At 47.7% G+C, this 11,504-nt stretch overlaps 1 long non-coding RNA gene across 1 annotated transcript; it reads right to left on the bottom strand.

Annotated features, from left to right (window-relative positions):
- Positions 1 to 1,463: 1,463 nt before the first annotated feature.
- Positions 1,464 to 8,328, bottom strand: LOC119440936 (uncharacterized). Its single transcript, XR_005189684.2, has 4 exons — positions 8,208 to 8,328; positions 6,300 to 6,338; positions 5,606 to 5,650; positions 1,464 to 2,545 (listed from the first exon to the last, which is right to left on the bottom strand). It is a non-coding gene; the product is annotated as an uncharacterized LOC119440936 (long non-coding RNA).
- Positions 8,329 to 11,504: the final 3,176 nt, after the last annotated feature.

Here is an 11,504-nt window from a genome sequence, read left to right as displayed (position 1 = left end):
TGTTTTGCGGGCTTCTTTCAGGCGTAGAAAAAACTTTTATGTAGCGCGTATTGATTAACACAAAGCAACACAAACACCAGCTCGTGGGGAGACGGAAACATCGATCGTGTGCGTTCTCTTATGTTCAGTGACTACGGAGTGACTGATGTCCGAAGCACATCGGTTTGGGAAAGACGTACGTTTGCCAGATTTCGACTGAAAATTTGGAAATGAAAAAAGGTTTCCGCCAACGTGGGGCAGAAAGTGTTGACTCCTGAGCAAAAGTTGCGACGAAAATAATGTTGCATTGATCGGAAAACTTGAGACTACGGCGACAAATTCTCGCGATGGGTCGCCGCCGTCGACGAAACTTAGATTTACGAATTGACACTTTTTATTTACGCCGAAATAAAGAACACACTTCGTATTAGCGAGCCACTCATATTTTATGAAACATTTCCCTCTAATATATCTGTTTCACATCTAGTTGAAAATATCGAATTGAATATTGATTGCACGCTCGGATTCCCAGAATTGTGATTAGGCCTAACCAACACCACTGTAGTCATGTTGCTAGCCCTGTTAGCTGTCAAACCCTCTTGTTTGCATTGATAAATATTCTGCAAACGACGTGTAAACGAAGACCAGTTCATGCGCAGGTGGAACTTGCATATAGAGCACTACACGAATCATTTATTTCTGGCCCTGGCCCGGCCCGAGCCCGCAAATACCGTGCGCTAGCCCGTGCGAACCTTACCCGCTGTTCACAAACCTGGCCCTTACCCGGCCCGGCGCGTTAGCCTTAACGAATCGAGGTTCCAATCTGGGTTATTGTGAAGATACCAACCGTACAGAGATTCTTTGCTAGATACAGATGTGACTGTCACGTTGCCTGCTGAAGTTATGGCTAGCAAGTCAACAGGAGAACTAAATGCATCCTCTGTTCATTACGCGCTTGCGTTACTGTGTTATATGAACGCCCGTATTAGATTTGCCAAACAATGCAGCCAAGGAATAGGTGACAGCTCTTTCGCGCACCGCTATTTCATCTCACTCGTAAATCTCAAAGAACCATTGAAATATACAATACTAGAATTCGAGCAAGCAAGGATGGCAGGAATGTATATTTAAATGCGCTGGTCTCTTGGTTGTCAGAATTCCGCAAGATACTGCCGCTGGAAGCTTTGAGTGACACGCAAGAGTAACGCTAATGTGCGACCATGTCGTAATATAGGACACCACCTTTTTATTGCTTTATTGAGTTCCATTTTAATGTCGTCAATTTCTCAATGAGCAGTTCAAGCAATTCAGTGGCACTACGTTGTGTTAATAAATTGTTTGAATGATAAGTGCATTAACCGTCGACAGTTGTCGTGTGATGGGTTCTGCTAATTTGTTTAAAAAGGAGTGAATCATAAAAATTGATGACTCATGACGTGGTTCCGTCTAGAATAAAACAAAGGAACAAGCAAGCAAGCACAGAAACCTTTAGTGCAGTTTATTACGTTTCGTTTTTGGTGTCAACTCCGTGCTTCTACCGTAGGTAGCACTCACCACTCACGCGACGTTTCAACGGGTTCACTTTTGCATGATGACTGCATACAACTCGCTACACGAAAGCGTACCCATAATGCGTGCTAATGCAAATGAGAAGCGAATGTTGCTTCATGCATCAATTACCCTTCATATTTGCAAATGCCGTTGATAGGGCGCATAGTAAGTGCTCCCATTTCACGTCGAACTCCCTGGCGGTGCGCTAACCATATCTATAGAAAGCTACTTTGCCTGCGCGTGCACGTGTAATCGGTCTGCAAGTGCACAAGGTCATGTTATGGTTGCGTGCGCTTATATCATGAGAAAAAACCTAGCTTTTTGTTTCTCATAGCGTTTATTAAATTTAGTGTGTTGGCGCATGTCCTTAACAGGATGTGTTTTAAGAACCGAAGGTGAACTTCCGATTTAGGGCCGTGTGACCAAATGAGGGTCGTTGAGCGTTTAGCGTGAAACATTCCTGTCGCTTAAACTGCAGCCGCACCCTCATTATTTTCCCTTACTATGAGTGGAAGTTCTCGGTATTTTAAACGTGCCGAATATAATGAAGACCAGACTAAGCTAAGAGAGCAGTTGGTATTCGTGATGCGGCTCTTATACGTTGCGAATGTCAGCGGTCTGTTAGTCGCTGCTGCACTTAATAGGGCTGATCACAGCTAAGCCTACAAGTTATATAATCTCAGCGCGGCACCACACGAATGTCAAGAAAACTGCCGTTACCTATAAAACTGTGAAAAATATTCGCTTTTATAGAAAAGTTGCCATGTGAAAGCGTGCGGGTGACGAGTCTAGACGTGGTGTTGCTTTCCACGTAAGGGGTCGCGGTCTCTTCTGCCTTGGAAGTCAAGCTGTCAGTCGCCCACGTCACATCATGGCTCCGAAAGAAAACCCCTCCGAGTGGAACAGTCATTATAAAGATCCCCTTCCCCCCCCCCCCCCCTTCATTTTTCTGCCCGCGCCCCATATTCTCTCAGACTTTCTTGGCGCTGGTTTTCATGGCGTCAGCGAGACATTTCTGGAAAGAAAGAAAAAAAAAAAACACGAGAGATATGTTACCATCCTAGGGCGACGAACACATCATCGGTGGGTTAGTTCAACCCTGCACTCAACTGCTGCAATAGTTTTCCCTGGCGCTTCGTTTTCTCGCCCAGTCACCTACACATCCGCGCGCACGATCTTCAACCGCAAAAGTTTATGGAACACGGGGTCTGAGAGGAAGCGGATTACTTCCGCAGCTTTGCCACGCAGCGTGGTAGTGGGGTTTCCAATGACCTTTTTCCAATTCAGCTATGCGCATGCGCGTACCCTCGCCCCAGCTGCATTCCACGCCGCGCCGCCATTATCGCAGGGCAGGTGTGCGAAGTGAGTGCGTGAACCCTTGTATGATCCGCGGCAATTTCCTGAGCTTGAGGGGCTGAACAATAATTTTTCTCGTGTTCTGGGCGAGGATGTTGGTTAAAGAAAACACTTAGCAGTTAGTGGGAAAGACTGCAAGCACTTTTGTCGATGAAAACGACTCCGTGAACTAACGCTCGAGCGATAGGTGCAGCGTTTGCGACGAATCTCATGCCGGACACTTGCTGTACTGTCGATTGCACAAACCGGCGTGGAATGGTGAACGTATTGTACGGGAGTGGAGCGCACTGTCAAATAAAAAAAATACCCCGTGTTATCAGTGAGTTATCACGCGATTCTTGCTGAGTGAGGGAAGCCTGCGTTCTGGTAACAGCATGACACTAGCGCTGTGATTATTGCACTTCTCGCCGTATACGACCGACTCGGAAGTCACGGCGATGTTTTAATCTACGGGTATGTATACCGCACGAATTTTACCATTGGCTGAAGAAAGCGTTACCGCATGCAGACGGAAATAGCTGTACGGTTACGTGTTGTCAAATGAAAAGAAGAATCTCGCCACACAGCCGATCAGAATGCATCGTGCGAGGCCAAAGCGACACACTCGCGGTGTCGCATTATACAAAAACTCGCGAGTCTTACTTTTTGCAGACAAATGAAGCTTTACGCGCCTGACAAAACAAGGTGTTGCGTCCACTTACATTCTACTTAGCCCCCCATACTGCGTTGCGTCCGCTTAGTCCCCAGTACCATGCCATATACGATACATATCTCGAGATAAACAGCACTTGCCCTGCAGCACACTCGCAGTACGTGTGCAGAAGTTTTGCACGTTGTTTTTTCATCATAGTGAGCCGCTTGCATGCCCGATATTGAGGGCAAGCACGTAGTACGTGCATGCGTATGTTGACCGCCTCCTTCAAGTCGAGCCACTCCGAACGACCGGTCGAGTTTATCCTGAAGACAGTCCTACCGCGGCGCGTTTGACGATCACACATGCCTTCGCCAGTTGAATCAAAGTACTGACCAAGCTGTTGAAGAATAAAGGCTGGTGCATCTCTCAAATCTTGGTTACAAACGGCCTGCACGTTGCATCAGCATGTTGCTGTCGCGTCGGTAAATGTAAAATGTGTTGTTGCTACACCTGAGCAAATACGCGCGCGCTTGAGCAGGACGATGAGAAGCTACTTCAACAACACAAGCGACAAAAGGAAAAAAGAAAAAAAAAAAGCAGGGATGGCCGTCGCGAGAGACTGCTTGGTCAAGCGCTACCATGCTCTGCGTAGAGGCGAGAAGCGGCGGGAGCGTATGTGTCTTGCCCGTCAAGTTTAGTTGAAGTGGCGGCCGCTAGAGGGGTCGCTTACTGGAAAAAGGTCCATACTAGTATATGCCAACAACGTAGTGTTCTGTGGCTTTAATACTGTCTACAGTGACAAACTGATCGGAAATGCAGCGCTTTCTGAGATCCAGTGGTCCCAAAACTCTTGCGGTTCGTGGTACAGTACATGCCTGTATATATGCTTTAGCGTATGTCTGCTGCATGCACGCCTACGTGTGTGTGTGTGTGTGGGGGGGGGGGGGGGGGGGGCAGATATTGACGCTGTCCGTAGACGGTTTGTCGGCTGTTGGGATTAACATTAGGCCTAACATCACTACAGGCTTCTTATTACGATGATGTAGTCAAATTACCATTATCTACGACACGTTAACATTGTTTAGGGCAAAACGTCCCGCTACCCGTGAATATATAAAAATGTGCATCTTTTTAAAACAGCCGTGTACAGCCTACTTTATGCCCACTGCAGGACAAAGGCCCGTCTTCGCGATCTTGAATTGGCCAGCTGACACCCTCATATGTCTGAAAATTTCTTCATTTTCATCACGCCTAGTAGTTCCCTGGCGTTCTCGACTGTTATTATATTCCCTTGGCACCCATTCTGAAACTCTAATAGATCACGGTGGTTACCTGCTCCTAATTAAAACGGCCCCCTAAACCACTTCTGACATTTTCAACTTATTTTAATTAAACTCTAGTGTCGTGTACAGAATGTCGTGACGATGATCGTGACGACCAACATGGCAGTGCTACGCGCTATGGGAAGCCACGAATTCTAAAAAATAAAGCAATGACAATCTTGTGCTCCTCGCTGGACTTTCGCGGTCCCGTCCATACGTCATGACGCCAGCAGAGTCATGCGCATGGTGTCACCAAGGTACATAATTTACTACAGTAGCTTTTTAATAAGCAGTTTGGTTTTGTTCTTCATGCGGGGTATGTGCCCTGCCGGGCCACGCCGGGCCTCACAACGATCGAGTAGCAGCACAGCAGGCCCGGCGATGTTCTGCTCCCACGTGACCACATTGTATGTATGACGTCTTGACCCATACACTTCTTGGGAAATGTCAAAACTGGTTTGTAGAAGAGCTATTATAGTAAATCTATTATGGGTGCTTTGCAGTTTGCCGATATTTATTTTACGGCTTCGAGGCTAAGGACGTCCATTTGCACTCAAAGAAATACTAGCTCGAAAATTTTATGTCAATGGTGGGTCGTTAGTTTACCATGCTTGAATGCTAATAGAAATAACATCGACAGTCGTAGTGAGACCGGTTCTGCCGTATTTTTCGTCATTAGCAGCATAGCGTTCGATATCAGCCCGATCGCTGACCATACCGACGAAATTTTCTTGGGCCAATAAAAAATATGTACTTAACTTACCCTGTACGCTCGGTTAGACAACTGCGGCGCCAGGCCTCTCTCCAGCTACAATGAGAAACAAGAGGAAGTATCAGGTTGAAATGGCGCTGGTGCCGAGAGAGGAAAGCCGAGTACTTCTAGCATCTTGACTTCCTCGGCAGGGCGTTATAAATGGTACGCATTTTCACAACAATGATTTTCGCACGTTTTTGTTTTTTTAAAGGACGTATTAACGTGCGCTAATTAAAGGGCAGTCTTGTGCCTAACACATGCAGAGCCCTTCTTACTGATCGATGACATTCAGCAGGAACTAGGCAGCTCTCGACTACAGCAGTCTGCAGCCGGAACGGGGTCTATTCGGGGATGTTAACGCCGAACCAGTAAGCCACAGCTCATTCGAGAAGTCCTGTCTTTTTTCTTTTCTTTCTATGTTGTTATAGGTGCATTGCCGGAATGTGAGATTCTCGTGTCATGATAAGCAAACGTCAACAGAGCAATGAATGGGACTTGTTGGTTCATTTTGATTTCTTTAAGGCACACGCTAACTTAATTCGGCACTAGACGAAGACGCAAGACAACCTGCATTTCAGTCTTGTTTCTTCGTGTACTGCTTTTAAGTCAGCGCGTTCTTAAAAGAGAGATAACTTGGTTTGCTGTATTCATCACTACACCTGAGGATGCGCTCATCGGTATTTAAAAAAAAACATTTACATACCATTGTAGCCTTTCGTTGTTTGTAATAGCAGTCGTACAACTGTAAAGAGGAAACAGCATCGCGTTAAATTCCCGATCACGCCTGTTATTTCGTAAATTTCTTTACGCCCTTGTGCGTTTCTTAGATTCATGCCCGCTGCTTTCTAGCCTTAAAAACCGATTGTGCACATGGGGGCACAGTCGCGGGGGTCACCGCACGGTGAGGGAGGGGTCACAAGTGGACCGTCAGCCATTGAACGATCATATTAGCCACACTTGCTCGAGCGCCCACATTGATGACGTCAACATTCCTGACTATCGTTGCTGAGATTCAGAACTATGGAGGAAAGAAAAAAAAAAGACTATAGGAAGGAGCGTGACGTGACAACCTTGAAGCGTAGTCATAAAAAAACTAAAAAGGAGGAATCATGGGAAAACATCCAAGCACGTGATGGCAAGCGGTGCTTTCTAGTTACTCCGCGCGGATGCGCAGGGTTTCTTGTCGCGTCTCTGCTGCGCCGGTCACGTGACCGCTTGACATTTAATTGTAACATAGGGTCGCCGTTGCAACGGCAAAAATAATTCCGGGTATCGAGGCCCGTCGAGAACTAAAGACTACGAATATAAAAATAATGTCCTTGCAACTTTCGCCATTTATAGTCGTTCATGGATTCATGCCTTATTAATAATATTTCATGGAAAAAAATTCCAAACTACGCTCGCCCGCCCTGTGAGGAGGAAAGAAAGAAGAGAAATAACACAGAGGTATAGGCACTTCAACACATATTACATCACACATAGACGCTAGGCCCATACACTTCTTGGGACGATCGACACTCGGACGATCGACAGTCGAGGCGAATCGCTGGTAAACATTTCTAGAACAGCTTTGCGAGGCCTCGAAACGACTTGAATCTCGATCTTTTTGAATGAGCACTCAGTAAGCGAAGATCGTGCAAGCTAGAGCTTGCCCCGAAGCACGGAGTGACGACTACTGACAGTTGGCTATGGCAAACTCAAAGTGCTTTACGGCATGTACTAACAAGCCAAGCACGAAGAGCTCGGCTCACTTTCTTGCACGTGCAGGTAATGTAACAAATTAATGCACCAGGCGCGTAACTTCTGCAGAAGGGCCCTATGCGCTGTGTATATCGAACAACACAGATAAGAATCTCAAGTGGTGTGTCAGTTTAACGCGTGGTCACACCTGAGCGCTACACTCCGCGCTCACAGCGTCATCGCAAGTATTACACCGATCATGCTCCAAGTTCGCGCACCACCTGGAACGATGGCTTACTGTAGGGTTTGATTACCGAAGAGGCGGTCGCGGGTTCGGTTACCGTTTGCGGAGGCCGCCGCATTCAAGAGCGGGCTGTAATGCAAAAACGCCCACGTGTACGTCTCATTGGATGCGCGTTAACTGACCCCAGCTATACTCGCGGACAACTTTCTGTGGCAATGAAGGGAAAGCTACGGAGGCAAAGCGCGCACAACTGAGAGCGCTTCTGAAAAGAATCCCGCGTTTTAATCCACGTTGGTTTAGCCTGGGGAAGTGAAAACATAAAGAGCTTATTAACAACAGTTACATAAGACAGAAAAAAAAACACTGAGTGTAAAAGTTTACTTATTTTGCGGCTTTTCCCTTCCGCGTCTGGGTAAACGCGAAACAGCCGCACGTGGAAGCTGCGTTGATTGAGCGTCCGTTCCGAGCAACGACAAGCACTGTCAAACGCTGCCGGACTACTCGGCGCGATAACACATGTGCAGCATCACGCGCCCGTAGCTTTCACTTCATTGCCACAAAAAGTTGTCCGCGAGTATAGTCGAAATTAATCCCAAGTCCCCCTACTATACGCCGTCTCTTGTGACCCGGGAGCTATCAAGTACGGGACGTTGGGTAACATGATTAGGCGAAATTGATTAGGCCCACCTCCTTTCGGTAGGACTCGTCGTCGAAGAGCCGTTCGACGTACTCGGTGGCGTGCATGTCCCGGGCATACTCGGCCGTGCAGTTGATGAATGCTTGGCGCTCGGCCTTACGCACCTGGAGAGGAAGAGAGAAGGACGTCGGCACGACTCGACAAACATTGTCTGACTGTAATTGCTGCGTCAGTGTGAAGCACCTGCCATGCTGACAGCGTCGATACAGCGCAAAATTTGTAGAAAAAAAAGGAAGTACGGATGAAACAGGCGCTGAATAAAAGCTATCAGCAATACGAACCTACTCGTCCGGATCAAGGTTAAGCGGCATCCATATAGCTGTCAATGTCGCATGGCTCCACCAGCGTTCTTTGCCTCTGAGGGCACGAATGCGTGATTAAAACTTTTTTTGTTGTTTTTTGCCGATACACGTGTGCATAGGCGTGTGCATTTTAAGCACATGCATCTTCGCTCTGTGGGCGTAGATGAAGAGGCTGGTAAAAGTCGGCCATGTAGCACCTGTGCGACTCAGTAACACAGTGGCACAGCGAAACAGCCGCGTTCGCCATCAGTTTCTCTCTTTATTTTTTACAATGTAATCACAATAGGAGTTCTCGTATTTAAGTATGCCCTACGCTTCACCGCCTTAAGGACGCACAAGAACGCTATATTACGGTTATGTAGAGTATTTGTATGAACCCAACAGACGAGGAAACCTAGAAAACCTCAGGAAAATTAAATGCAGAGTCAACTAGGCATAACTGTTAAATTTTACACTGTTGAATTCGCGACGGCCACTGAACACGTAACGATTGAAAACTACAGCGATGGGTCTAGAACGTTCATGTCAGAGAAATGCGTCTTCTTCCACTCAAACCTTTCAGCGTTTTAGCAATTAAAACTGCCTCTTGGTACGAGTAAACTAGGTGTGGCTTCATTCCGTGAAGTCGATGACATTCGAAAGGCTGTTTTGTAGAGAAACAATGCCGTGAAGCTGCGTTGTGGGGGCATATATGCGCTTTATGCGATCGACAGCTGCCCGAGGTTTGCTCGAAAAGCGTGAAGCTGTTCTGTAAAGTAGCCTTTCTCTAAGAGTCGACTCCAGTATATTTGCAAAAAGTGGTGTTTTCAATTAGAGCTCTACAAGAGGCCCGTCCAAGAGATGCATTATCTGTACAAGGCCTTTTTAGCATCGGAAGGCCCCGTGACGTGCAACCGGATTTTATTATTGCTTTACGCAATGTTCGACGAGTAACAGTATCGATAGCAATTCGCTTAACCAGTGAGCGCAACCGAATACCAAACGTCTCCAGGGACCAGAAGTCACACAGGCGGGATAGACGAGCGGCCCGCAGTGCCACGCTTTTGATTGATTTTTTCATCTTCCATTTGTGTTTAGACAGTGCCTTGCTCCAACGTGAGCGTCAGCATCCTCGGCACAGCGGTGTCTGTGCACCTTACCTTCGTAGTCGACGTGGATTCACTAAATGTAGCAGGATGTGCATGCAAGCTAGTTGGTGGCTTAACGTGGTCGCGATCCGTGTTTGCGCTGTTTCTATGGACACGCCGCAAACATAGGTTCACGGAATGTGGTTTATGAAGCGAAAACTTCATTACGCTACCTCGGGCAGCCGTCGGCAACTCCACAGTTTTCACCTTAAGAGCTAGAGGTCAAACCACAAGGCGCGTTTATAGTCCGACGTTATCGGTGCGTGCGTGCGTGCGTGCGTGCGTCTATGCGAGTGTGTGTGTTTGCATGTCTGTTTGCGTGTGTGTGCGCGCGCGCATGCATGCGTGCGTACGGGCGAGCGTCATCAGACGCCGGGCGCGTCGGAGCGCATTGGCCGCGCGTCCGGTTACGTTGGCGGCGCCAATACGTCGAACCATCGGTCGAACTATAGCCGCTGTTGTTCTCACCAACATGACACAACGTGTGCACGCGTTCACGCTACGTCGGACTATATTTGGCCTTTACGGAGCCCTGAAAGGAGACATTGCCGCCGTTGCCCGAGTAGAGTTGGGCCCGGCTGCGAGTGGCAACCAAGTCTCACTACTTTACTGATCACTGCAGTGTCTTCATAGGCATAAAAAATGATGAATAAACACTGTATTCATTGAAAACATGTCTGTATATCATTGCGAAACCACACCTCGGCCACAGCTCGACAATGGGCCTAGCCAGGGCACCAGGGCCTGGCAGGGTTAACCAAAGCTAAACCCACACCAATTTTTCTTTTATTGCGATAGCAATTATATGGACACTCCAAAGCAGATTTCTGCCGTCGGCGTCGCCGTCGCCGTTGCCGTCGCCGTCGCCGTCGCCGTCGCCGTGAGGTTCCGTATGACGTCAATGGAGATGAAATCGTCGCCGCGCGCCGCCGAACGCTGTATGTGCGAGTGAAAGGGCGCGAGGGACGCGCGCTTTCACGGGGAGTGAACCCACGGCGGAGAACAAACGCGCGTTCTGCGCCATGGGCTGCAGAAGTAGGCGTCTCTTTCCTCCTTTACAATCACCATATATGTAGAGCAAACGCGCCTGATGATAAGTGGTTCTTGAGGGAAAGGGAAAGGTTGGCGCTATCTTCTGCAGCCCTTGAGGGAGCACGGCTCAGCGCCAAAACGCGCCTTCTTCGGACGCACGAAAGGCCGTGGGGGGGAGGGGGAGGGAAGAGAAGCGACGTTTAGCTGCAGCACCAAGTGCCTATTTATATCAGAGGCTCCGGCAACAGTCACCAACGCCGCACGCATTTTGTGCGAACGCGGGCAAAACGCCGATGGCGTCGACAACAGTTGTGCGTGTTGCCGGTGCTGCTGCATGTCCAAGTTTATACAGCTGATAAAGCTACTATCATTACTCCGTATAGCTCTCTACAAATTTGCTATCGCAATTGATGCTTCGCCTTTCAGGTGAAACTGCGACAACTTTTTCTCTTCATACTGTACTGCTGGGTTTATTGCCTTTTTTTTTTTCATGTTGACTGGTATATACAGGGCCTTCAAAGGTCATAGTCATAGCATAATGTTGAAGGCTCTTTATATAAAATTTCAATTCAATTCAACTTTGTTGTTTCTTATTAACATGGAGGGAGCAGCCGCCTGAAACCTACTGCACTGAGCAGCTTGATGGAGCTGACGGCCCCCTTCCTTGGCAGCGATGGACAGCTTAACAACAAACATGATTCCGACCGGCATCTAATAAGCAACAAAAAGATTAGATATATTATCTTAGATGCGCACATACATCCATGCAGAAAAATTGAAGTGCAGGCGTTAGAAAATATATAAAAAATAGTGCATTGTGTACTAG

Source organism: Dermacentor silvarum, chromosome 2, assembly GCF_013339745.2.
Source record: "Dermacentor silvarum isolate Dsil-2018 chromosome 2, BIME_Dsil_1.4, whole genome shotgun sequence".
Lineage (NCBI taxonomy): Eukaryota > Metazoa > Arthropoda > Arachnida > Ixodida > Ixodidae > Dermacentor > Dermacentor silvarum.
This window is presented reverse-complemented; position numbering and strand designations above follow the sequence as displayed.